This window comes from Athene cunicularia (genome assembly GCF_003259725.1).
Source record: "Athene cunicularia isolate RWA chromosome 3 unlocalized genomic scaffold, athCun1 chr3_part1, whole genome shotgun sequence".
Taxonomy (NCBI): Eukaryota; Metazoa; Chordata; class Aves; order Strigiformes; family Strigidae; genus Athene; species Athene cunicularia.
The window spans coordinates 24834861-24861626 of record NW_020799097.1 but is presented as its reverse complement, the minus strand read 5'-3'; positions in this window follow the sequence as shown (position 1 = coordinate 24861626).

Genomic DNA, 26766 nt, shown 5'->3' with positions numbered 1-26766 from the left:
CCCCCCCCAATATAACCTTCAATGTCTGTCAACTTCTAAGATGCATTCCATATGCTACTCATGTTTTTGTGGCTTGATACAACATTTGGCTTCACTGATTCTACCCACATCATGGTACCTGGTAATTGCATTTTGTGGAAACAGACTCCAGGAAAGACACTCAGGCAAGAACTGCATCCAAAGGACTGAAGCATGCCTGACACAGTATGCTTGAGTAAAGGGTCACAGCAGAATTCAGGTGTTTCAGGAATAAATGTGAATGACATGGAAGGCATCTTTCAGATGTTAGGGACTGATAAAGCATTGGGAAGACAGAGTTAAGAGACACTGAGAAGAAAAGAATCTCTCCCTGCAAGTGCTGAATCATCCTAACACATTTCCTAGACACTAGTAACATCTTGCAGAGATCCACAGGTCTGTAAGTCATCCATCAGAAGAAACAGAACAATGTTTAAAGGAAAGAACAGTTTAATGGAATTTTAGATGAAAAGATAGAGGTTACAGAAATGAAGAAGTCAGTAGCACTTCTGCAACGATTTCAGCTGAGAAAAAATCTGTTTAGATTTTAAAAGAATTGATGTAGAAGGAACAATATGCCGGAAAAACCTCTGTGCAAGCAACAAGATACAAGATGGATCAGAGAGAGAAAAGGAGAAAACTTTTCCTTGTACTTTCCCAGAGCATTTCTCATAAAGAAAGGCTGAGAAAGCTGTGGCTGTTTAGCCTAGACAAGAGAAGGCTCAGCGGGGATTTCATCAATATATATAAATATCTGAAGGGAAGGATGTAAATCAGGCAGAGCCAGTCTTTTTTCATTGGTGCCCAGTGATATGGCAAGAGGCAATAGACACAAACTGAAACACAGGCAATCCTGTCTGAACACCAGGAAACACTTTTTCACTATGAAGCTGACTGATCACTAGCAGAAGTTGCCCAGATAGATTATGGAGTCTCCATCTTTGGAGATATTCAAAACCCAGCTGGACACAGTTCTGGGCAACCTTTAGACTTGTTCAAGCAGGAAGGTTGGACCAGACGATCTCCAGAGGTCACCTCCAACCCCAACTACTCTGTGTGATTCATCTTGATTCCTGTCAGACTGCCTGGCTGGGCTCAGGCAGTACTCCTGGAAGAAAGGTGAAGCATTCCACAAATCAAGGAAGACAGAGTCCATGAAGTTGCCCCTGATCCTTTGGTCAATGTTTAAAGCTGGGCACAACCTTTCACTTGATTTATCATAAATTCATGCAAGAACTAATAATATTCTTCAATCAACATTTTACTTCTTAAAACAGAATTCTACAGACAGGATTGATCATGACATTTTCACCATGGCTTCCTTCATGCTTTGAACCATTTCTCAAATTTCAGGTGTTGCTCAATTGAGATTAGTATGCTAAGGATACATTGATAGAATATCACATCATATTCAGCAACTTCCTCTACACACACACACACACACACACACACACACAAGTAAGGTTTATGGAAACAGAAAATCATGTAATCTGTAATTGCTCTTTCCCCCCTTACTTTCCATTTCTTTCTTATTCTGGAAATTTAATAATTAATTACCTTTCCTAAATAAATGTGGTTGAGATATATTTTAAAGGCTAAAAGTGTTGAAGAATATAAACTCTCATTCCCTGAGGCCAAACAAAAATAATAAAATCAAGACATTTAAATCAATAATAACCGTATAATTGAGGACTCTAGAGTAAAAGCTTTAAAACATCCCAAATACTTCTCTTCATCTCAATTATTTTTATTTTGAACCTAATCAGAATATTATTTACATGTCAAGACTAGAAAAACATCCCTTTATCTTTAGAAAGTCTATTGTTTATTCTGTTCTTTCTGTCCACCCAGTTACAATTATAGCCACAATCAATATGATGACCAAAATAGTCTGAAGGATGTATTCCTGTGGTTATCATTAGCAGAAATATTGTCACCAGAGGAAATTTAAATCTGTTTAGAAAAGAAAATATATCTAAATATACAATAACCTGAATATATTTTATTTGTAGATTATCCCTCCATATACCTGGACAAATATTTCTCATATTTTGTTGTGTATTCTATTCCTTGCATTCTGTTAGTTGTGGATGCCCCTTCCCTGGAAATGTTCAAGATCAGTCTGGATGGAGATTTGAGCAACCTGATCTAGTGGAAGGTGTCCCTGCTCATGAAAGGAGGTTGGAACTAGATGATCTTTAAGTTTTCTTCCAACCCGACAATTCTATGATTCTATGATTATGCATAGCTGCTATGTGACTGGAATGTTGTCCTTCCAATAATTTATGTCCCCTCAATAAGAGAACTAGAATTACTGAAAATGCAGCAATGAATGCCACATTCTTCCCTGTGCCCCACCTCATTACAAATGTTCATATGCCTACTTTCATAACTAGGGTAATAAAATTACACTTGATTAATTATGTTTGTTTCTGAACATCATCTGATATATCAAACATTATGGATATAAGACCGAGAAATATGAACCAAGCCAGGTCCTTAGTCACTGACAACATCCAGTTCAGAATTCAATTCCGTGCAAAACTGACAAATTCTCCTTTCATTTACATTAGTGTAAACTTGAAGTTCAAGTCAAATAAGTTCAATTCACCTTGGTTTAATTGAGAACATATATTTTTCCTAAGATGTACTTCATTCCACTATATGATCAGAGAAGGGACATCAAATGCCTGTCTTTAAAATGCATATTCTACAATACATTTAGCAAAACATTGATCTCGAATGGGAGAAAGAATATCTTAATTATAGTCATTATTTAAAGTACCTAGGTGACTTTAACCAAACTCTCTCAAAACTATGACTTATTTTCCTCAAAAAAAGAAAGGAGAATAAGTCGATAGTTTCACAGAGGTATTTTTGAGGGGAGTTTAAGAATTGTTTACTAGAGCATAAAAGAATGATGTAATCCCCTTAAGGTCCTGATAGGACAACAATCAATAATCGCATGCTTTGATGTAGCCAGTAGGCAGTGAAAGTTGAGCGATACATTCCATTTATAACTTGTCCTCTTCTGTCCCTGTTTTACAGCCACAAAATATGTCACCTCAAGCTCTCAACAGAATTTATGGTCACCCAGCACTGTTAGAAATCAGGCTAATTTCTTTGTGCGTCTAAATCTACAGCCAAAAATGTTGACTGAGATCATGTAATAGAAAGATACGGCAACTTACAACACCATAGACTGAGGAGCAATGTTTGTTCTGTCACTGGACCCTGAAACAGATGAAGGATGAAAAAAAGGAATAAAAAAATTATTTTTCCACTTAACAACCCTATGTTTTATCTACCTCTTGGTCTGCTCTATGTAGTGAAAGATCAATATCTTTACAGACAGTCTTTCTTTACCAGGCAGGTGTCCTCAGGTATCCTGCACCAATGGCTGTACCATTTGCACTGATGGCTTTTTTCTTCTGATTATCCTTCTGGAATTGAGTCTTGTAACATTTATTTCAAAGTTCAGTCATCTTAGTTTGATGGTTGTCTTGAAGGTCCACCTCTCTGCCACAGAGAGCAGGTTCAGGACCTCATATGTCCTGAGCAAAATATTTATTAGAACTGCTCAAAATAGAAGGGTTTTAATATTACTTTTTGAACGGTACTCTTAGATACTTTTAGAATTTGCTTTTACCTACTCGAATTTTTGCCTAGATTCCTTAATAAAAAGAATGATTCAAAGTTTAGCTAAACTTTGATTAGAATTAAAAAGAAAACATAAGGCAGTAGTATAAGGCAAAAATTATAATAACGTAGTGCTTCTTTCTTTGCACATATCATTTGATAGAAAGAGCTACAGCCAAATAAATCTTAAAGCTTCTTTTTATATTTCCTGATCATACAAATCTAATCCTCATCTGCCTTATGTTCATGCCAACATTCATGCAAACAGGCAGGCTTTGAAACATGCCTTGAAGGTCAAGAAATGAATGATTTAGGACACCAATGAACAAAGCATCCTAAAGAAGAAAAAAGGGCTTTTATATTACATCCCATATATTTTGCAAAGAGAGGGATCAAGCTTTCATTATAATGACAGGAATGTGGCTCAAGCTGACAGCATGAGAAGAGAGAAAAATCTCTCATTGAGCGCTTTAGAAGTTAAAATCAACATTGAGTTTTCACATGAAAACCAACAGGCAGCTAGAAAGTTCTCAGAACACTGGCAAATAAACTGATATGAATAATTGATCTTTAAGCTCTAAATGAAAAAATTAAAATTGGTTAGGGTCAACCTGCTCTTTTAATTCTTTAAGTTTTTATTGCAGAAATAAAGCCTGTTTTTTTCTTCTTTTGTTCCTTTGAGGTGAACAGAATTTTTAATCGGGTTCCAAATGAATAATTTGATTTTTGTGTCCTTTACCCTCTCATTAGAATGAAATGTTGATATATTAATTTTAATACACTTGTTAAAATATCAAAATTAAATGTTTCAACTTGCACAAAATCTTTCTTCTTTTTTTTTTTTTTTTCCATGCCAAAATTGTTCATTGAATTCAGTATCAGTTTACAGCTGATTTTGGCTAAGACCAAATGTCAAGATTCCATTGATAATTTATTTGTTAAAAAGCCTTTTCTTGGACTTTTTATAGTAACATTCTGCTGCCTAACATCTTTGTGGGATATCTAGCAAGCTTCTACATGTGTAAGTGTACTTTGCTTAGGTATAAACATTGTTCAGAGGCAAATGTGCCCTTTTTTCAAATTCTCTGCTGTTTTCTAATACAGTGGATTTTGTAGCAGAGCCTATCCCTGCGGGTTACCATTAAAATCTGCTTTTAGGGCATAGATGGCAACTGTTTCTGGATACCAAAATTGAATTTGATAGATGATATCCATTCCTGGGTACCTTTGTAATGTAATTGATCAAGAACAGATGAGTATCCAGCTCAACCATCAATCTATGTAGGAAGGTGACAAGCAGTAGAAAAAAACATCAAAACAGATTTAGAGTAGAAACAACCTTGTTATGTCTTCTGTTTCACTTCAGTGTTAAGAAAGTTTAAATTATGTGGAGTCAAGTGCTGTCCTGTGTCTCCTATGAGGGTTCTTCAGTTAGTGGTTATGTATAAGGGATTACCTGACTTGTGTTCCTCTCTAAGGTGTTTTTTGTTTTTGTTTTGGTTTTTTTGTTTTGTTTTGTTTTGTTTTGTTTTTTTTCCATTCACAGTGATCACATACGATGTTTTATAAAAATTAATAATCAGGAACTGAAATCAGTGACAAAACTTTCACTCACTCCAGTAGAGTTCTAAATTCTTCTCTGGTATCTGCCAAATAAAAAAACAAAAATCCCATTATATTCTTGATTCCAAATGATATCTTCTATTATTCCATCATCAGTATACTAAGCACTGTCGTTTCATGATGAGTTTTGTCCTTTGTCCTATAAACTTTTTCATGGTAGAATAAATATTGTTGCTTGACAATAAATCTTTGTTATAGACCTGTTACCATTTAATAGAGTAGAAAATACTGTATAAAAATAATCTCAAAAGACTTCTCTAATATAGTACTAAATCTTTCTAAGATTTGAAGTGGTTTTTGAGCTCATCCTACAGAATCAACCTCTGTTCCACTTCTCCACACCACTTTCTTACTTAGAATTTGAAAAACCCAAAATCAAAGAGCATCTAGGAGAAATTTAACACTCTGAAATAAGAATATAATCACATCACTGTATAAATCCATGGCTCTCCTATATCTTGGACTCTGCACACAATTCTAGTCTGTGTGAGAAACCCTGCAACAGATTTTAAATGTTCAGAGGACAGCATCAAGCATCAAAGGTATCTTATATTTGCCAGTTTCCTAATATTTCTCTCTTCACATATAAATTCAAATTAGAGATAAAAAAATGCTAGTAAGAAAACAAAGATTATATTTATGAAATTGGAAGCAGAAGGGGAATTCTGATACACAAAGCCTCATACACCCAGCATATACACACCAGCATAGTCTACCTATTTTACAGAACTGCCTAACCTGGACACAGTAAGTTCACAAAGGACCTTATTTCACAATATAGAAATTCTGTAACAAGAAGTTATAATTATGCTCATGTTTTCAGAAGTGTCTTTTCTGGGAAAACAAACATAGATGTCTCATCCAGTGTTCCTTCACAATGCTGTTTTGAATGAATTGTCATATAATCTAAATAAATTAGACATATATTCCACTGAGTATCCTAAAAAGATAAACACCATCTTGTTATACCCATTTTCTGCATAACAGTCTTGCAGTTACAACTTTCACCAAGTATCCAAGGCCACCTTCAGTCTGGAGATGTTATAAACTACCTTCCTGGTCACCAGTGACTCAGATTTTGATGTTCTGGGGACTCCACTGCTCTTTATTTATGTTTACAATTCTCATCTTTCTGGTCACCAGTGACTCAAACTTGAGAAGAACGGATGGAAAGTCTCTGCCTCAGAACATGGAAGAGCTTATGGTTGGATAGGTAGGGTATTGTACTTAGATATTGCCTGACACGCCATTTTCTAACCATAGTGGAAAGGTCCTGAACCCAGATATACTATGCCCTGTGGTAGTTCAAACTCTAACCTTCCTCCTCACAATGTTCTAACCAGATATTGTAATGAAAGAAGAATCATTCTATAAGGAAGGTTAGGGCTGGAGGGCAACATAGTTCTCCCTCTTATCATGAAATAAGTGTATTGTGCCTGAGCTGAAATCTCCCCCATGGCCACACATGCCAGGGGTGTGGAAGAATCATACTAGTGATTCAAAGCCTGGCAGCAGCAGCAGAACCTCTCCTGTGCTATGATATCCAGGATGGACACAAGTATAGATCCCAAGATATAAATGTCTAGATGAAGGAAAAGTGTAAATTAAAGAAGTTATAATTCACCTTAGCATCTTGTCTAACACCACCCTTTGTTCTCTCAGTCATGTTTGAATTTGAAAGCTAGACCTTCTGAGGCTCTGCCCATTCTGAACATAGGTGCCAGATTTTGTATGACAGAAGACACATGAAAGCAATAGATAAGGATATAATATTAGCCTGACAAATGCATTGTCAGCACCAGAGCTTCCTAGGGTAGACATTGCCTCTTAAATGTTCCAAACACTGAAGCTATTTCTAAAAATTACCAACAGGTCAGGAAATATTTTCAAAATGTAGCATAAATTGGAAAGATGCACTAGACTAGGAAGGGAAGAGTTGACAGACATCAAGCAGCACAGATCAATTTCTCTACCAAACAGGGAGGGCAAACATACTTTTCAAGTCTGTCCCGAAGGTTCTCAGCATTTATCTTTGCAGATAAATACTTGTATAGCCCTGCACAAAAAGTATGTCTGCCTGGAATCTAAGGATTTCTTGGAACACATGAATGTGGGAGGGAAATTAATTCATAAGCAAAAGCAGGCAGAAGCAATTTAGCTGTAACTTGGCTTGACCTGCCTAATGTGTGTGTTTCCATCTCTCTTGCTTTAATGAAGATTACACTAATATCATATTCCTGAAAAGATTCAGTCACATACTGGCAAGTATTTCATCTCTTTGTGTTCATTTCCGTGTCTGAGAGAGATACTGAAGAGACTTGGAATACAATATTTAAAGGAAAGATCTCAGTTTGAGGACTTGTTTAAATCTCAAACAAAAATTAAATAGACAACAAGCAGAGAGTGGATATAATAGTTCTACAAAGGAAACAGAAAGATGAACAGACAATAAAAAAGAAGTCCCTCAATAAAAACAATGGTTATGCAAGAATTTAGAAGCAAACATAACAGAAACATGCTTTATGTAGTACATATATAAATAAACTTTATAAGGGATGGCTATTGGGCTTGATCTATTTCTTGCAGTGAGAAAACTTTCACTGAGTTCTGTGACATAGAATTAGGCCATAGGTTTGCAAGTGATTCAGTGTATAATTTAGTAGTATAAAAGAAGAAACTGGTGTTTCCAGTGTAAATTAGCTCAGATTCTCTTAGATGTTACCTAGCTGAATGCCTCATGTGGTCAAGCAGGTGCTAATGGCAATGCTAACAGTGCCAAGCACAGATCAACCTGGGAACTAGAGTAGAACAAATACCTGCTTGTATTAGATGCATGTGGGTAAAGTAGTTGGAAGCATCATTGTTTTCCTAGTTGGCATATGTTCTCCAGCAGAGACCATTCCAAAAATGCTTGAAGTAATTGGCACCAGAGGGAAAAGAGAAGGGAGGTCAGATTAAGGCTACCCAAATCAGCAGAAAAAAACCCATCACATTGGTAGAGAGAGCAGTGATATGGCCATGAATAAGCAAAGGTAATGGTTATTGTTGCCAGAAAAAGTCAAGACAGGATGAAGTGCTTACTCCTTTGAAACAGCCATTCAAGAAGACTGGTAGTCTTGGGATTTGTCTTTTCCTAGTTCAGCAGGACTGTTTCAGGAGCACGGAGTCAACATCAGAGCAAAACTACGTAGCACTGAATAGCAAGTGAGAAACAATTTTAACCACCTTAAACACATCTCTTGTTTGCAAAAGGGAATAAAAGGAAGTATTAGAAAGCATTTCTTTACAGAACAGGTTGTTAGACATTGGAATGGGCTGCCCAGGGAGGTGGTGGAGTCCCCATCCCTGGAGGTGTTTAAGAGTTGGGTCGACATAGCGCTGAGGGATCTGGTGTAGTTGGCAACTGTCAGTGTTGGGTTAATGGTTGGACTGGATGAAACCTAGATGATTCCATGATTCTGTGAAAAGTCAGTACAGTGTTAGCTAGGAATGTGTGGCACATGACAATAGAGTAGCAGAAGGAAATGAGTAGCTAAAGTAGATAAAACCATATGTTCTAAGAAACAGTAATATGTGGATAAGAAAGTGAAAGACTGCACATTTGTCCATGTGTCATTGGCACTAGAGCAATTTCAGTGTATTCTGGTCCTGGGACTCTTTACAGGGACTAATGTCACCTGAAGTGTATGATAAAAGTTCTGTGAATTTTTTATCTGTTATTATGAACAAATATTAAGAAAAAGAAGAGGATTTTGAGAAAGGTATAACCTGTAAAAAGTACTCTATTTTCTGGAAGAGGGCAAGAGATTACTTTTAAGCTGCTGCATATTTAGATTGTGTCACACATGAATGAATTGGGTTTTTGCCAAAAAACTAAGCAGTCTATCCATGAGACAGTAGAAAAGTACTAAAAATTAAGTCATTGATTGTGAAAACAAATACACAGGTGCTGACTGAATGGTTTCACGTTGTTAAACATACATAAAGCTGAATTTCAAGTTCCATGAGAAAGGTGTTTCACATCAGAAAATCCTCAAAAGGTTGGAAATAAAGCTCTGGAAAACCAAACAAAATCTGAGATAGATAAGCCAGAGGTCAATGACAAAGTAAAAATGAAAGAACTTCAAGAGTTTGAAAACAATTGTTAAGAAGATTACTGAAAAGTATTTTTCACATTTGTTTTCTGTACACCCATGAATGTCTGTTTCTGATCTTTGTGTATGGGCCTGATCCAAAGCTCACTGAAGACAACCTGAAAAATCCCAGTCACTCGACTAAGAGTTGTAAAATGATATTTTGGTAGTTAACAAGAACTATCAATAATCATGCAATAAATATTTGCAACAGTTTCTTAGAAAAACTTGGTCTGATTTTTCATACCTGGCAGAAAGTGTGATTTACTGAGCTATAACATTTCAGAGCTCTATCCAGGTTTCCATTTTTTGCTTTGTAAATGTTACGGGGAGAGCTTAGAGAAAGCAGCCTCTGCTTCATTCAGCTGTGAAAGAAACCTGTGAGACGCATTTTCTGTGGATTTTCTTTTTTCATTTCATGATTATATTTACAAAAAAAACCTATAGCCAACTAAATTGTCTGAGGGTGGATAAGCTAGGCTGCAGTTTAATTTTGGTCCATGGGCTGACAAGACAAGTTGGTTCTGCATGAGCCAGTTCATGTTCTGGAGTGGTATGTCCTCATGCCTGTGTTGATGTTCTGTGTGAATTTGCCATTTTGGCTAGGTCTTAACTCAGGACAGTCTGTGCTCCACTGCCTGCAGCATCCCTGACTTTCCTTGTTTCTCTTCACTACCTTTTCTTTGTAGCCTCTTATCAATTAATTTCCACATGGATTAAAAATCCAGTAGTATGGCTTTATGGAGGCTGGCTCACCCATCTTTTCCCTGACTACTGTTCTCTGAAAAGCTTCTTATTTTGGATGCTTTAGGCAGAACCTTGCAGAACCTGCTACAAATTTACCATGAAGCTCTAAAAGAATAAAAATTACAAAGAACAAAACATATTCTAAAAAGTGGGCCCTGTGTGCATATATAGATATTTATTGCAATAAATTAGACATCTCTTTAGGAAGACAAGTATATGAGAGGCAAGGGATCCAAATACCTTGGGCTGCATTTCAGTTTGTGAGAAGGTGCGGGAGAGCTGAGCACGCACACGACCAATGTGATCAAGCAATGCCCGTTTATTACAACTAAGAAAGCCCTTTTGTAATGTTCTCCCGCACATGTGAGGAACATGCAGTACAAGTCCTCAAGATTGGACAGTTAACTTAGCCCACGCTTTAAACCTTCTTATGATTGGATAAAAGGTGCCACATCAGCCTTGCCAGGCACCTGCCTTGTGGAACTTCCTCTTCCATCCCAACCCCTTCCGGGGGTTGTTTGTCTTGTTGAGTTTCTCCCCCCTCATTCAGGGTCACATCCTTATCGCATTCTTGCTCGGCTGAGGCTCTTATCAGTCTTGTTCTCACGCAGGATTGCTCACATGGCCATTACCTGGCAGAAAGCCCTCTAGAATCCCAACAAGAAGGTACCTAGTCAAACTGTAAAAATGAGAGAGTGGCAGGCACACAACAGAAAGGATTAGTGGTATTTCTAAAAACAAATAAGAGGGATCCTAAATGTTTTGATTGAGTTTGCTTCCTCTTTATCTTATGCAACAGCTCCCAGAGACAAGTAACTTTTATGCAGATTTTTAGTTCACCAGGTTCTGAGCAAACCTTAATGATGCGACAACAATAAAATATAAAAATAGAAAACAAAAACAAAAATCCCCAAACACAACTCAATGAAAGGAACACCAAAAACTTTATATTATGATCTCATTACTTTTAATTCAGTTCTGTATGTTTTACATGAGCATTTATGGTATATACATCTGATGTTAGTTAGACCAAAAAAGTCAAAGTACATGAAAACATCAAAGAAAAATTCCATTTATACTTATGCAGCTGTGAAATATATAGTCTAATCTTGAATTTTTTTCCACTATTTTTCTCCTTTACCTGATCAGGAGATGGGAAGAGAGGGAAAATTTTCAAAAGGTGTCAGGCTGTATGGAATTATTTTAAGTTCCTCCATAAATTAAGACTCTCCCAATCAACCTTATTTCTCTAATTTTTTACTACTCATTTAAAAATGCTTATACTCAACCTGTCCTCGTTCAGCTAGGATAGGGTTAAGTTTCCCCAGCAGAGAATGGATAAGGGATCTCCAGCCGGGTTATGCATACCATGGTGATGTCAGGTCCGGGTGCGGGACCGCGGGAACTTCTTCCTTTGTGGTTTTGGTGGCGGGGAGCACACATCGGGCTTGTTCCGTAACCATTTGTGGTATTTCTCTGCATATCTTTTGTCTTGTTCACTGTTATTGCTGTTTATTGTTATCATTGCAACTGTTGTTGTTCAGATTGCTTATTACACTGTTGTATTAAATTTCTTCTTATTTTAACCCGGGGTTTGTGCCCTACTCGGTCCGAGGGTGGGGGAGGGTCAACAGCAACGTGGTCTCCTGCCCCGGCAGGGCTTAAAACACCACAGCCTTTTTGGCGTGCCAACGTGGGTCACAAGAAGACTGAAATAAGAATCAGAAAGGGACAGACCGTGACCAGAGTGTGTTAGAGCAATCTGTTTGGGGTAATTTTTCTGTTTATATTTGTATTTTTTTGATAAGAAGATGTTTGCAATGCTGGCCCACTTGCTTCCCTGGGCTTTTGTTAAGGGTCTCACCCCCTCTATGGGTGAGCCAGGGGAAGAGATCCTCTCGGTTTTGGGGAGTTTCAGTTATCCTTGGGGCATTCAGGCCAGTGTATTTGCTGCACAATGTTTTTTGAGTGTCTGCCAGATCTTGGTTTTGGCCATGCGGCACTTCTCTAACAATAGCAATGCCCGGAAACCTGCCCTGAGGTCAGATAATAGTGAGTGGCAAGGGGTGTGGGAAAAGATGGGCAAAGGCCTGAGTCGGTGGGCACCTCCAGTGCTTTGGAATTTCACTCCTGAACAAATGCAGAGCCCTGATAAACTGATGGAGTGCTTAGAAAGGGTGTATTACCAAGCTGGCAAAACCCAGGAGACACAAATCACTGCAAAGTTTTGGGGACTTGCCCATGCCTACTGTATCCTCTTTAATACCACCCGCTGCCCTCAAGGGGGAGAAAAGGCTGCAGAATCTGAGAGTGAACTCACTGAAACAGTATCTGGGCTGGGGGAACAGGCAGAACCAGCATCAGTCGCCTCCACCAGCACAGCGACTGAGCCAGAGAGCCAGCCAGTGCCGGTATCAGTCGCCCCAATACAGAAAACAAAATATACCAGAAAGTCAGCTGACAAAGTGGGGGATGGGGATGAGCCAGGCCCATCACGGGAACAGGAGGAAGGACCAGAAGTGATCGTCCAATCTCTATCCCCAACTGAGTTGCGAAATATGTGGAGAGATTTTGGCCGCCTGGGAGGTGAGCAGATTTGCACCTGGCTGCTCCGATGCTGGGACAATGGAGCCAGTGCTTTTGAGATGGAGGGAAGAGAGGCCAAGCAGCTGGGATCTTTGGCCAAGGATGCTGGCATTGATAGGGAAATAGGGAAACAGGCTCAAACCCTCAGGCTTTGGAAGTGATTCCTGTTCAGTGTAAGGGAGAGGCACCCCTACAAGGATGAAATCCTGTGTCAGCTAGGCAAATGGACCAGCATTGAGAAAGGCATCCAGAACCCCACGGAACTGGCTGTGTTTGAGATGATCTACAGTGATCTGAATAATAAACAGTCATCCATGGACCCAGATCAGGCCCCTTGCACACACTTGATGTGGCGAAAGTTCCTGAAGAGCGTACCAGAAGCACATTCGAAAGCACTGGCAATAGTGTCCTGGTGGACAGACACCCACACTCTAACAGTGGATGGAGTGGTTGGCAAGCTCCGGCAATATGAGGGAAATCTCCCTTCATCTCAACGTTCCTGGGTCTCAGCTGTAAAGGAACTGTCTCAGAGGGTCCAGAAAGAGGAAGAAGACATGTCCTACACTCCACCTGCATGGGCTGATGTCTCAGCCATTAGAAGTAAACGTTTCCCCACCCAACAGAAAGGCAGCAGAAGGCACACATCACGAGGCACCCTGTGGTTTTTCCTCTGCAACCATGGAGTAAACATGAGGAGGTGGGATGGACAGCCCACTGCTGCCCTAGCTGCATGAGTAGAGCAGCTGAAAGGGAAGACCATCGCAAAAGGGGAGTCCTCCAAGAAGAGCGCAGCTCCAGTGTCCAGTCAGAAATCCCCCAGACAGAATAGAATGGCCAACGTTATGTCTGACTCTCTTGAGGGGACCAGTAAATCATTCTCACAAGAAGTGAGTGATGATGAGCAGGATTAGAGGGGCCCTGCCTCCAGCCAGGTGGAGGAAAGGGACAATCGGATTTACTGGACAGTGTGGATCCGATGGCCTGGCACGTCAGACCCACAAGAGTATAAGGCTTTGGTGGACACTGGCGCACGGTGCACCCTGATGCCATTGAGCTACAGTGGGGTTGAATCCATCTGCATCTCTGGAGTGACAGGGGGACCCCAACAGCTGACCCTACTGGAAGCTGAAGTGAGCCTGACTGGGCAGGACTGGCATAAGCACCCCATTGTGACTGGCCCAGATGCCCCGTGCATCCTGGGCATAGACTGTCTCAGGAGAGGGCACTTCAGAGACCCAAAAGGGTACCAGTGGGCTTTTGGTGTAGCTGCCCTGGAGGAGGTTGAACAGTTGTCCACCTTACCCGGCCTCTCAGAGGATCCCTCAGTGGTGGGGCGACTTAAGGTTGAGGGGGAAACCCAAGGCCAACCTCTAGGCTTTTGGAGCCAGGGATACAAAGGCTCTGAAGCTAATTATACATCAACTGAGAAGGAGACACTGGCAGCATACGAAGGAGTTCGGGCTGCCTCAGAAGTGGTCAGCACTGAAACACAGCTCCTCCTGGAACCCCGATGCCTGTGCTGGGGTGGATGTTCAAAGGAAAAGCCTCCTCCATGCATCATGCAACCAATGCCACGTGGAGTAAATGGATTGCGTTGATAACACAACGTGCTCGAATAAGGAACCCCAGCCGCCCAGGGATACTAGAGGTGATCACGAACTGGCCAGAGAGCAAAGATTCCAGGATGTCACCACAACAGGAGGTGACACGTGCTAAGGAGGCCCCACCATATAACAAGCTGCCAGATGAGGAGAAGCGATATGCCCTGTTCACTGATGGGTCTTGTCGTATTGTGGGAAAACATCGATGATAGAAGGCTGCTGTGTGGAGTCCCACACGACGGGTCACTGAAGCTGCTGAAGATAGGGTGAATTGAGCCTGTTCGCAGAGGTGAAAGCCATCCGGCTTGCTCTGGATATTGCTGAGCGGGAAAAGTGGCCAAGGCTCTACCTCTACACTGACTCGTGGGCAGTGGCGAATACCCTGTGGAAATGGTTGCAGCAATGGAAGCAGAATAACTGGCAATGTAAGAGTAAAACCATCTGGGCTGCTGAGGTGTGGCAGGACATTGCAGCCCGTGTGGAAAACCTCGTTGTGAAGGTGCGCCATGTGGATGCCCATGTACCCAAGAGTCGGGCCACTGATGAGCATCGACACAACCAGCAGGCAGACCAAGCTGCTAAGATTAGAGTGGCTCAGGTGGACTTGGACTGGCAGCGCAAAGGTGAACTGTTCACACCTCGGTGGGCCCATGAGACCTCGGGCCACCAAGGTAGGGATGCAACATACAGGTGGGCTCGAGACCTAAGTCCTGTGGCGACACGGCACCCCAGAGAGAATTGAGTCAGACAACAGGACCCACTTCTGAAACAACCTCATAGATGCCTGGGCAGAAGAACACAGCATCGAGTGGGTCTACCATATCCCCTACCACACACCAGCCTCTGGGAAGATCGAGCACTACAATGGACTGTTAAAAACCACATTGAAAGCACTTGGAGGTGGGACCTCCAAAGACTGGGACACACATCTAGCAAAGGCCACCTGGCCAGTCAACACAAGAGGATCTGACAGTTGAGCTGGCCCGGCTCAGTCTAAACCTCCACGTGCTGTAGATGGGGATAAAGTCCCTGTGGTGTGCATGAGGACTATATTGGGAAAAATGGTCTGGTTTAGTCCTGTGCCGGGCAAAGGTAAAGGCAAACCCATCCACAGGATTGCTTTTGCCCAAGGACCTGGGTGTACCTGGTGGGTGATGCAGGACAATGGAGAGGTCCGATGCGTACCACACACATTTTAGTCAGTAATTGAAGATGAAAAATATTCTCTAAGATGATGACTGGTTTTCAGTGTTTCCAAGATGGAAAATAGGGGAAACAGAAGAAATCTATCCTGTCTATTCATACCCTTAAAACTGAGGTTCTCCTCCCTCCACTCAGGAGGAAGAAATCTTTTACGGCTGTTTTGCTGTCAATCAACACATGTTATTTCCTGTATAGGAACTCCCACTCATAGTATTAAAGTCATAAATGTGTAACAATTCTGTAGGACAATGAGATTTTGTCTGAAACAAACTCCAAATAAATATGTCCATGGCAGTAGTAACTTAGAGGAATGTTTCTGTGGGTGATATGCAAGCCATTAGACTAGGATCATTTTGCTCTAAAAATCCATGAAGCTACAAAGGTATATTCAAAGAGGTAAACAGTTTCCAGTAAATCCACAGAGGTTCAGTAGGGAATTGCATATACATATTTAGTAATCTCAGAAGGTACACTCTTAAGAAGAAAGAAATATTTTTGTATCCCTGAGCTTATAACTCAATCTATTGCAGATATACTTAGAAATCCAACCACAGGGCCCAGCAGATTGTAGAGAAAATTCACTTTAGATAGAAAAACATTTTGGAAATTCTAAACCCATATTTTCCTCTTTATTACATATTTTATCTCCTAGTTTTAGATAAGCAGAATACAAGTAATTATAAGTGAAGTTAACACACTGATATGAGAATCTTACCCTTAAATGTGTCTCCTTTATAATAGGACACTGTTTTGGTTGGTGAGGCTTTCTTATTCCTGTAGAACTGTCAAAAGATTTCAGCTAGCATTTGGGCACCTAAATGAAGTAGTTTTGATCTCAAGAGCATGCATTCAACAGTTTCATTCTTCTCAGTGGGACACGTTGAGAGTTGAATATTTAAGAATATCTCTCTGGTTCATTTATATGTTTAAATGGAAATGAACTTTTAGGACAATCTGTCTTCTCATATTGGTATCAAACCAGGAGTTGCTGAGTTGCAGATCACTTTTGACAATCTACCTTTTAAACTCTCATGGCAAATACCGTTCAATGTTACTGAACAAAAATAGTGAGGTAAAGTTTTTAACACTATTTAGACAAGACCTAAGTACTAAAACATATTTCCATATTTAAAAATCATAGATAGCATGCTTGTCACTTTCATTTGGCTTTAGGCCAAGAGTTCTGATTGGTTCTAATAAAAATTATTCCTATTATATTGCAATACAAGCAATAGTATTCTTTTCTCCCTAAAATAAATGTAGACCAGTCTTTTCTTTTAGTGGATAGTGGGTGCTAATATGTCTGAACAGATACAGAAGGATTGAATTCTCTGAGACAGAGGATATATTTCTGAAGAATACAGTGATTCGTTTCTACCTCAGAAACATGGTTTACAGAGTTAGAAGTCTTTTTCATCCATTAAACTTAATTTCAAGAAAATGCTGCCTTTCCAGACAGGAACATTATGAACACTGGGAATCTTCCTCAAAAATCAGAAATCTATTCCAAAACAGGCAATTGCTAATAGTAATAACCTATGCTGAAAAGACCAAGCTCAGCTATGCTCTACTTAGTTCAGGGCAAGCATTTGATCCCCTTTTTCCCAAAGTCTAGGGGAGTTTTCTAACCAACTGGCTGCACAAAGAATCACTAAATAGTCACTCTCTTCCCTCTTTTTTCTTCTCTCCCTGTCTCAACCTTAAAGAACGGAATAAAGGTTTCACCAGTTCATTCCTGATATCAAGTCTGTGTCTGTGCTTACCAGCTTATACTCAACAATAGACACTGGTGTTTGTAGAGCATATCAGCTTTTTGTTAACTCTGAGTTCAGTATAGAAGGTGAGATGCTACTTTCACTACTTTCTGCCCTTTGGCACTTCTGAATGAGAAGAGTTCTTATACTCTCAAAGAAAACAACACTATACAGTATATTGGGATGCCACAGAGCCACTTGGCAAGTTGAAAAAAATGCAGAATATAGACGTTTGTCCCTTTAGATGGTTATTCAAGAGACAATACAATTTGTTCTTTCTATGCTCAATATCTACCTATACTAAAAGAATAATAATTTTTTTTTTTTTTCTTTCATACAATCAGCTTACCCGCAACAAAGGAACCTAAGGATTTTAACCTGGTCTATTCCTGTAAGACTCCTAAAATATACCACCTTGATCTATAATACTATCAATATTTTAAAATGCCATCAAAGGCACTTAAAAGTTTACTTTGTCAATAGCACATGGATAAAAGTTTTTGCTCTGGCTCTAATGAGTAAAAACTTTCTGGATTTGTGTTTAGATTTTAGTACCATTAATTTTTAATGAGTAATCGATTTTAATGGCCACTGTGTTTCAAATTGCTTCTTCTAGTAAACAATGAGGTTGTCCTCTTCCATCAGACATTCACAGTTCAATAAATTCATAATAATCTGTTGACAATAAAGAGCATGAGTATCTGCAAGGACCAGTAAACAAAAGAGTGAACAGCTTCTACTTCTGAGTTCTGAGAAATTTCTATTACATTTGGATACAACACTCCTGTGAATTAGTCTTACTAGCCTCAATTTATTAAGGATGTAGAAAGCAGGTTTAAAAATGTTTTATATAATTTTTTCCTTGTAGTTTTTCTTACAATGTGCACCTCAAATCTCATCTAAGGAAATGAAAAGGTATTAACTGTATTGTGGAAATACATGCCAGGGTTTCAAAGTTGTTTTGGTAAAAAAGGGACCAATAAGCTCCAGATGAGATTTTAATAAGCAGTAAGATAAGTTAAAAACATAATTCCCAATGAAACCGTGCATTTAGCCAGTTGTACAATTACTAATTCAGACATTTGAAGTCAAAATACACCACACGTTATATCTTTAGGTCCTGGAAGATTTGATGGTAATGGTGAATAATCAGCAAATATTAACTCACAGCATCATGTCTGGCCTACAGAACAAGAGAAAGGGACACCTACTGAATAGGAATGGAGCGGTTATACTACCTTAACATGTGTATTAGTTTGGCCGATGTGGGCATAACTTGATCATTTCTAACATACACAGGTTTAGATGAATATTGAAAAATGGTCAGGATTTAGTAAAGTACTGTGAGAAAATTTGGAAATGTGTCATGCAGTAGAAGTGTCACAGAGATCAGTTTATTTCACCTACCAAAAAAGAGAATGACTAACAACAACTGTTTGTAAGCACACATGTAAGGGGAAAAAAAAGATATTACAGGAACACAGAATCATCTAGGTTGGAAAAGACCTTGAAGATCATCCAGTCCAACCAGTAACCTAACACTGACAGATCCCAGCTACACCATATCCCTCAGCACTATGTCAATCCAACTCTTAAACACCTCCAGGGATGGGGACTCCACCACCTCCCTGGGCAGCCCATTCCAACGCCTAACAACACGTTCTGTAAAGAAATGCTTCCTAATATCCAGTCTAAACCTTCCCTGGTGCAACTTGAGGCCATTACCTCTTGTCCTATTTCTTGTTACTTCATTAAAGAGACTCATCCCCAGCTCTCTGCACCCTCCTTTCAGGTAGCTGTAGAGGGTGATGAGGTCTCCCCTCAGCCTCCCCTTCTCCAGACTAAACCCCCCCAGTTCCCTCAGCCGCTCCCCGTACGACCTGTGCTCCAGACCCTGCACCAGCTCCGTTGCCCTTCTCTGGACACGCTCGAGTCATTCAATGTCCTTTTTGGAGTGAGGGGCCCAAAACTGAACACAGGAATCGAGGGGCAGCCTCAGCAGTGCCGAGTACAGGGGTCAGATCCCTTCCCTGTCCCTGCTGGCCACGCTATTGCTGACACAAGCCAGGATGCCATTGGCCTTCTTGGCCACCTGGGCACACTGCTGGCTCCTGTTCAGCCGGCTGTCAATCAGCACCCCCAGGTCCCTCTCTGACTGGCAGCTCTCCAGCCACTCCTCCCCAAGCCTGTAGCGCTGCCGGGGGTTGTTGTGGCCCAAGTGCAGGACCTACCACTGAGCCTTGTTGAACCTCATATAATTGGCCTGAGGCCATCAATCCAGACTGTCCAGATCCCTCTGTAGACATTTCCTACCCTCAAGCAGATCAAGACTCCCACCTGACTTGGTGTCATCTGCAGACTGACTGAGGGTGCACTCGATCCTCTCATCCAGATAATTGATAAAGATATTAAGCAGAACTAGGCCCTGGGGAAGTGGTGCTGTTTAGTCTGGAGAAAAGGAGGCTCAGAGGAGACCTTACCACTCTCTACAACTACCTAAAAGGAGGTTGTAGAGAGTTGGGTTCCAGGCTGCTCAGGAAAATTTTTGAGTCACCATCCCTGGAGGTATTTAAAAGACATGTAGATGGGGTGCTTAGGGACGTGGTTTGGAGGTGAACTTGTCAGTTTTAGGTATATGGATGGACTTGATGATCTTCAAGGTCTTTTCCAACTTAAATGATTCTATGATCCTATGATTTCACAGGAAATGTGTTTTAACTTTACCTACACTATGACACAGTTTCAAGATTACATTCTCCTAGGAAATGACAGACTTGGGTTTGACTGCACTCTGGATTTTAGGTAATAGAGCCAGCTTTCCCTCATGCATAAAATACGCTAACCAATATGCCATTAACAGAAAACAGTGCCTTCTTTGATAATATTTATTAGAATGGAAGTCTTTTTGGGTAGCTTCCTTTGTGGTATGCACCTCCATTAGGTGTGGTCAGACTGACAGCTATGTTACATTCAAGAGTTTAGAACTTCTTTCTGAATGACATTGGAAGTTAAGAAGAAGTCAGATACCAAGCTTCCCATGTTCCTCTTCTGGAGTCTCATAATTAGGCCTCTAAGTAAGTCTCAGATCAAAGGGAGGGAATTATATGAATTCAGTCCTCTCCAGTGTGATAAAGTCCATCAAGCACAAGCTTTCTGAATTTATTTCTTAGGCTAAGCCATCTAACTTTCACTTAAATCCTAATTTAAAAGCCCAAGGGGCATTTATACACCCAAGTATATGCCTGTTTATATTGCCCAATTTCAGAAGCAGTTCATGTATGTAATAAATGAAGTTATAGAGTCATTAAAATACAGAAAGTTAATTAGGAAATTTTTGTGATGGAAATAACAGTCTGCCAGAATATGAAGAAAGAGACAGTGATGAAATCAGGTTTACTTCAGTCTTCAGCCTTTATTGTTCATAACACCCTTTGTCATTTTTCTTTTCAGCTTAAGTATAGATGTTCTGCTTTTAAAATGTCAAGAAATTTTCTGAACTTTGTTATTGTAGACGTACTGGTCCCTTTTTATCTGATGTAAATTAATATGTATGAAATATTCAAGCTTGAGATTTGTCTTATATGATGACTTTGTATGCAAAAGCTGTACCTGTATAAACTGTTCTAAATTCATAGTAGGGATTGCGATAAGAAAAGACATTCACATGCTGTCCAATTTAAGGAGTCCCTTGGTACCCATCTAGGATGAATTTGATTTTAATTTCACATTTAAAATTGTAAGAACATTAATACACTAAGGATAACATAGAAAATACTTACATAAAAATTTCAAGTTATTTCTGGTAATCTTCTCATTCCTTCCCGCAGAGAAAAGGTCTCACTATACATATTCTAGGCAATAAAATTTTCAAAATTTCAAAAAGAGAACTTTTTACAACTACTGAAGTTTCAAAATTAAATACCAAGAAAGCTGTGGGTGTTTATTATGAAGCCTTCAAAGCATGATCTTACAAAAAACTGTTTAAAGGTGGCAGCTTGAAAGTTATGCAACATAGAAAAAGTTTACATCATGCTTCCTTCTATGAATCTATGAAGCCAAAAGGACTATTGTAGACTTGTTTTAAAAAACCTTTTTCTCTCAAATTTTCAGAATTTGCTAGGAAGAAAATAGATGCAAGAAAACCCAAAACTACTGGCTGAAAAAGGAAAATAAGAAATATAATTTTGGTGATCTTAGCTAACTATTGCTGCCAGTTGAGTTTATCCCCTTTTTTTTAATGGAAGAAATACTGTCTTTCTGATTATTTACGTATTTCACTGGTCTTTTTGATCAATAAAGATATGAACAATTTTGACACTTATGAATGATTGAGGAGACATAATAAAAGTCATATAGGTGTTACTTAATACTGTATATTAAAATAAAATTAAGGTAATTCTTTTGGGGAAAAAAAAAATAAAAGATCATGCCTAAACAGCAAATGAATAATAAAATTCAGATACAACGCTTATTTTTTAAATTACATTGTATGGGGCTTTTAGTCTGATGAAGAACTCATTCTGAATTCTTATTTCAAAAAATTTCAGAAAATTCCTCTCTATTTCTCAAATTTCAAATACATCCTATTGATAAAGGCATAATGCATGCTATACAGAGTCCAGATTTCTTTGCATGCTGATTTTAGGTGCAGTTGGATACCTTCAAACTGAATGGATTATGGCAGACTTCTCCATGCTCTTCCATCGCTTTTCACAAAACTAGCAGGAAATAATTATCTTGGAAATCTCTTCTCCTCTTTGAATTTTGTCAAAATTGTCCAGACTATTAAAACCTTATTCTAAGGGCATAAAGACTCACCTATAAGTACATAAGTACTTGCATAACTACTTACATAAGTACATAAATAAATCTCTGTTCCTTATGAAAATGAGCTAAATAAATAAGCAAATATATGCTAGCTAGTGTAGCTGTTGTAAACTGAGTTGCTCAGTTTACAAACCACAGAGTGAATTATGTATGAGATAGGAAACTAGAAAGACAACATGGTCTGAGCTCTATATTGGTATTAAAGGGCTATATTTAGTTCTGCCAACATCAGTGGACTTTCGGCCATTTGCTCCAGAAAACCTAATCTACTGACAGCTAATGGGAAGTCTTCTTTCGCCAAAGTGGTAGGGACTAGCATATTTAGGGAAGCTCTTTTTCCCATGCTGCATGTACTATGAGATTAGCACACAACTCTGATGTCTTTGTGGCAGCATACACTTTTTTCTGTAAGAGGTTTGCTTTCCTCTAACTGTATTATATTGTTTCCTTTGTATCCCCCAGTAGTGATTGCTAAAAGCTGAAATTCTAGTGATAAGTGTTCCTGGAAATAGCAGTAAACAATAGTCAAAGATTATTTTTACAATACCTGGAGATCCAAAATAGCCAAAGATAAGGAATTAATTTTTTTCTGCCTTGCAGTTATCAAATAATTACTTTATGGAAGCTAATTTAAAGTGATATAAACTTTTTTATGTAGCTTTCAGGTAGAAAGACTGGTGGCATCCATGAAACATGCATGAAGGATCTACTGAACACAAGTGTAGCAGTGGAGGACAGATTCAAAGAGCAAATGTAAAATTCATGAAGAGCTGAGATTTACATAAATGTATGTGTTAACTTTCAGATCACAATTAAAGGCAGAACAATTAATATATGTGCTTTAAGTGAGTTACGGCATTGTTTTTTCCGTAATCATTTATTGAAAAAGCACAACACTGATGAACACAGAGCATTATAGCACTTAGACTGTACTTGTATTGCTGGTTTTATAAATTTTTTCTGCCATTAATATTTCCCCTTTGCTGAAGATCTCAGGATATTAGTAATAAAGGTCTTGATCCTGCTGTAAGATGTATGCATATAGCTGCTAAATTTAGCCTTGCAAATCTGCTCAAGGCCTCTGGGTTTCTGTTAGTGAAAAGTAATTATTATATCCCTGCCAGGATTTTTTGGTCTTCAAATATATCAATTACATAAGTCTTAGTCTCGTTCTAGATATCTTTTGCCCAACTGGGAAACAGATATATTTTTTTAACACTGTCCTTTCTTTCTTCTCCCATAGAGGTTCAGATAAAACCTTCCTAGAAATACCTTTTTATATCATCAAAATCAGGGAATCCATGTGTATGTTTATAATTGATAACTTTATATATTTGTAAATAATATTCACTGTTCCAGAGCTTATTACTTATACAGAGCTAATTAAAAACAAAACTCAGGCTGACCAAGATGGTTGTAATTTGTTACAGAGGTACTAGGTTGGTAGAGAAGTTTCCTGAATCAATACCATTGGCTGATAGTTTTATTTATGAGACTGTCTCTGATCCATAATGTGCAAGTTGCAAGCAACTTCTAATAATTTACCTGAGATCTGTATAGCAATATTCCCTATGGCAAAGACCAGGAGGATCCCATAAAGTGTCTTGCTTCTCTAGTGTTTGTCTCAGCCTGTTGCTGAGGTCTCACTCACAGATGTTAGAGCCCTAACTCAGCATTTTTAGGCATGCTTTTCTCAAAGCCTACTTTTAGGCTCCTGGGTCATCATGCTCCTAAACTCTCTACAAAATAAGAATACATATTCAGTACTTGTCACTAATGCAACAAGAAATTAATCTATTTACACTGTTCCTTGTTGCCTCTCAGGTCTGTAGGAAGTCAGCCTCTTTTTCCTGAGCCCTATTTGCTTAAATCTAGGTCAAGTTTACTGAACAATTGGCAAAATTCAGGTTGCAAATCTAGAAACCTTCTCGCAATCTGCTGATCAGTACCTACACCCAGTCAGCAGAGGAAAGGTCTTACATGCGGAAGGTTGAACTCCTCATGTGCCACAAGAAATTCTGCCTGTCATCTCCCAAGAGGAAGGCTTTGCAATAAGAAATCTGTAAGGAAACCTGCAGGCAAATATGCTCTGATGGGATTTTCTTTTCAAATAACCTTTTTCAAAAAATGAAGCCACATTGAACAGGGCATGCCTCCGAAGATCCATCTGGCAAAACCATGGTTCTGACGCTACATTGAGAACTGCTGTCTGCATTCTTGCTGCCAATATTTTAAAATGTGATGGAGTAGCTATCAGAATCTCAGTCTTTGCAGATAGGATAGATGAGAGGGGACTTGCTCCTCTATTGGTCTTCTTATCTGATCCAAGAATTGTGCTGGCAACTTTGAAAAGATAGAAGAGATTTTTCTGAACAGAAGTTAATTAATTTTTCCAATAGACAAACAATTTTTGCTATCATTCTCTATGTATTTTGCGATTTTAATTTTAAAAAATTACTTGTTTGCAAAGCCCTTTTTTGCTTGTTTGCTTTTAAAGTTTTCAGCTTTAAGAGGGAAGTTTCTCAACTTTGTCTCTAGAGGAAAGATAGGCATTAGAACTATTTTATTACTGTGAGTTTTCACAAAACAGTTCTGCTCTAGGAATGTTTAAACAGGATCTGTGTTCAGCTCAGCTGACAAAAAGGACTACATCAGTTTTATAGGTAAGACAGGCAGAGAGATGCTAGTCTAATTAATCCTGTAACAGCAAAGGTATGAACTGCACAATTAGCCACTGGGTGTTTATGCAGTGAAAGGTAAATGCGATGGGAACTTTGCTAGCACAAAGTTAGATGCCAAGGGACTGTATGCTCTGTTAGATTCGAGAGCAGCTGAGCAGGATTTTGTGAATGAATGTGACAAGTGAGCGTCAGAATGAGGCACCTAAAGAAGTGTCTGAGTTCCACTTATAACCCTGGCTCAAAGCCTCTTTACTTACTGTTTGATCATATGTCTTGAGCTTCCCAGTGAAAGTTTCTATTATTGGACCCTCTTCCTTTCACATCTGAAAGAGCCAAAAAACAAATGCAGACACTGCTGACACCACGGAGGTGTTGAGGAGAAGAGGAGAGGGAGGAAGGGTATTTTCCTTCAAGAACCATGTGTAGCAATTTGTCTTTCTGCTGCTAATTGCACGAAGGAGAAAGTCTTTCCAACTCTGCATTAGTGCTAAGATCATCTCTGCTCGTCCATTCTGGAAAAGGAGAGTGATACTATGAGAAAAATGTGCTCTTTTCATGAGAGATTTTGGTGGGAGTAACTAATGGAGCACCTTTTGTTGCATTAGGACCTCCATCACTCTGCAGCTTGTACTTTCAAAGGAGACAACAGTTTATCAATGAAGATATCAAGGAGGCATAGCTCATCACATACTGAAAGGACCATTGAAATGTTTTTTCTTTAAGTGACTCAAATCTACTCAGTCAAAGAAAATCCATGTTTGAAGTTTCACACTATTTTAACATTACAAAATATTTATCTCTCAGTTTAGTGTAAGATTTTTAGCTCTCAAAAAAGTTTGAATTAAATCCATCTGATTCATTGTGTGCCTCTATGTGTGAGAGAGATATTGAGAAAGAATCCAAATAATTTTAGCTTTGAGTTTCATTTTTAATGCACTCATCTGAGAAAAAAAAAAAAAAAAAAAGTGTATTTCCACCACATCTTGAGGTAGTATTGAAAAAACAGATTCTGAGGAAAAAAAAAAAAACCCTTAAATTGTTTTGGAGTTTTCTTATTCCCACTTCCTGAAAAAAAATGAAAGAGCAAAACTTGCTAGTTAAACAGTCACTGTGATGATTCCCTGTGATGGGCAAGGATTTTTACTGAGATTTCTGAGGCTACGTCTATACAGCTAAATCAAACAGTACCATGTTCAGGCACTGGAACTTGATTGCCTACACCATTTAGTTACTAGAAAGATGCCTGGTACTAGGTCTCCTGGATTGCCCCATGGCAGCACTTACAAACCACTCCTCAGAGCTGGAGGAGCCAGGGACCACTCCCAGTAGGACAACTCTGCGTGCAGCCATCCTGTTTTGGAAATAGAGAGTTTGAAAGTATGGAAGAGGCTGGACCACCTTTTTTGGCCCAGCTAGACACCACAGTATTTATATGTGTAGATACAGGCTGAGATTCTAGGTATCCACTGTGGCAAGTCCTTCCAGTTTGCCCCTTGAGAATTTGTTTTATGTCAAACACTAAAAAGATGAATCAAAAGAGACAGAAGACAAACCCATGCAAGTGCATTACTGGACAGGAAGAAAAATATATGATATGCAACCCTAAACAATGTGAGTGTAATGAGATTGATTGTTGAGCCAGGGCTACAGTACTTATTATGGAAGGGCTTCTTTGGGACCTTTATGTACATACTTCTTGGGGGGTTATGTTAAAGAAAATAAGAATGACATCAGCTCTTTTCCTGTATCTCAAAAGTCTACAAGTTTCAGGACACATTCCCATCATAGATTCCCTGGTGGAAGCTATAGCTGCAAGTCCACCTTTAATAGAAAATTAAGGTCTAAATCCTAAATTAAAACTTCTGAAGTTATCACAAGTTATCTCAAATGGCACTAGGCACCTATGTTTAGACAACAGTACAGAGTTTCAATGCAAACATTCATTTTACCTGAG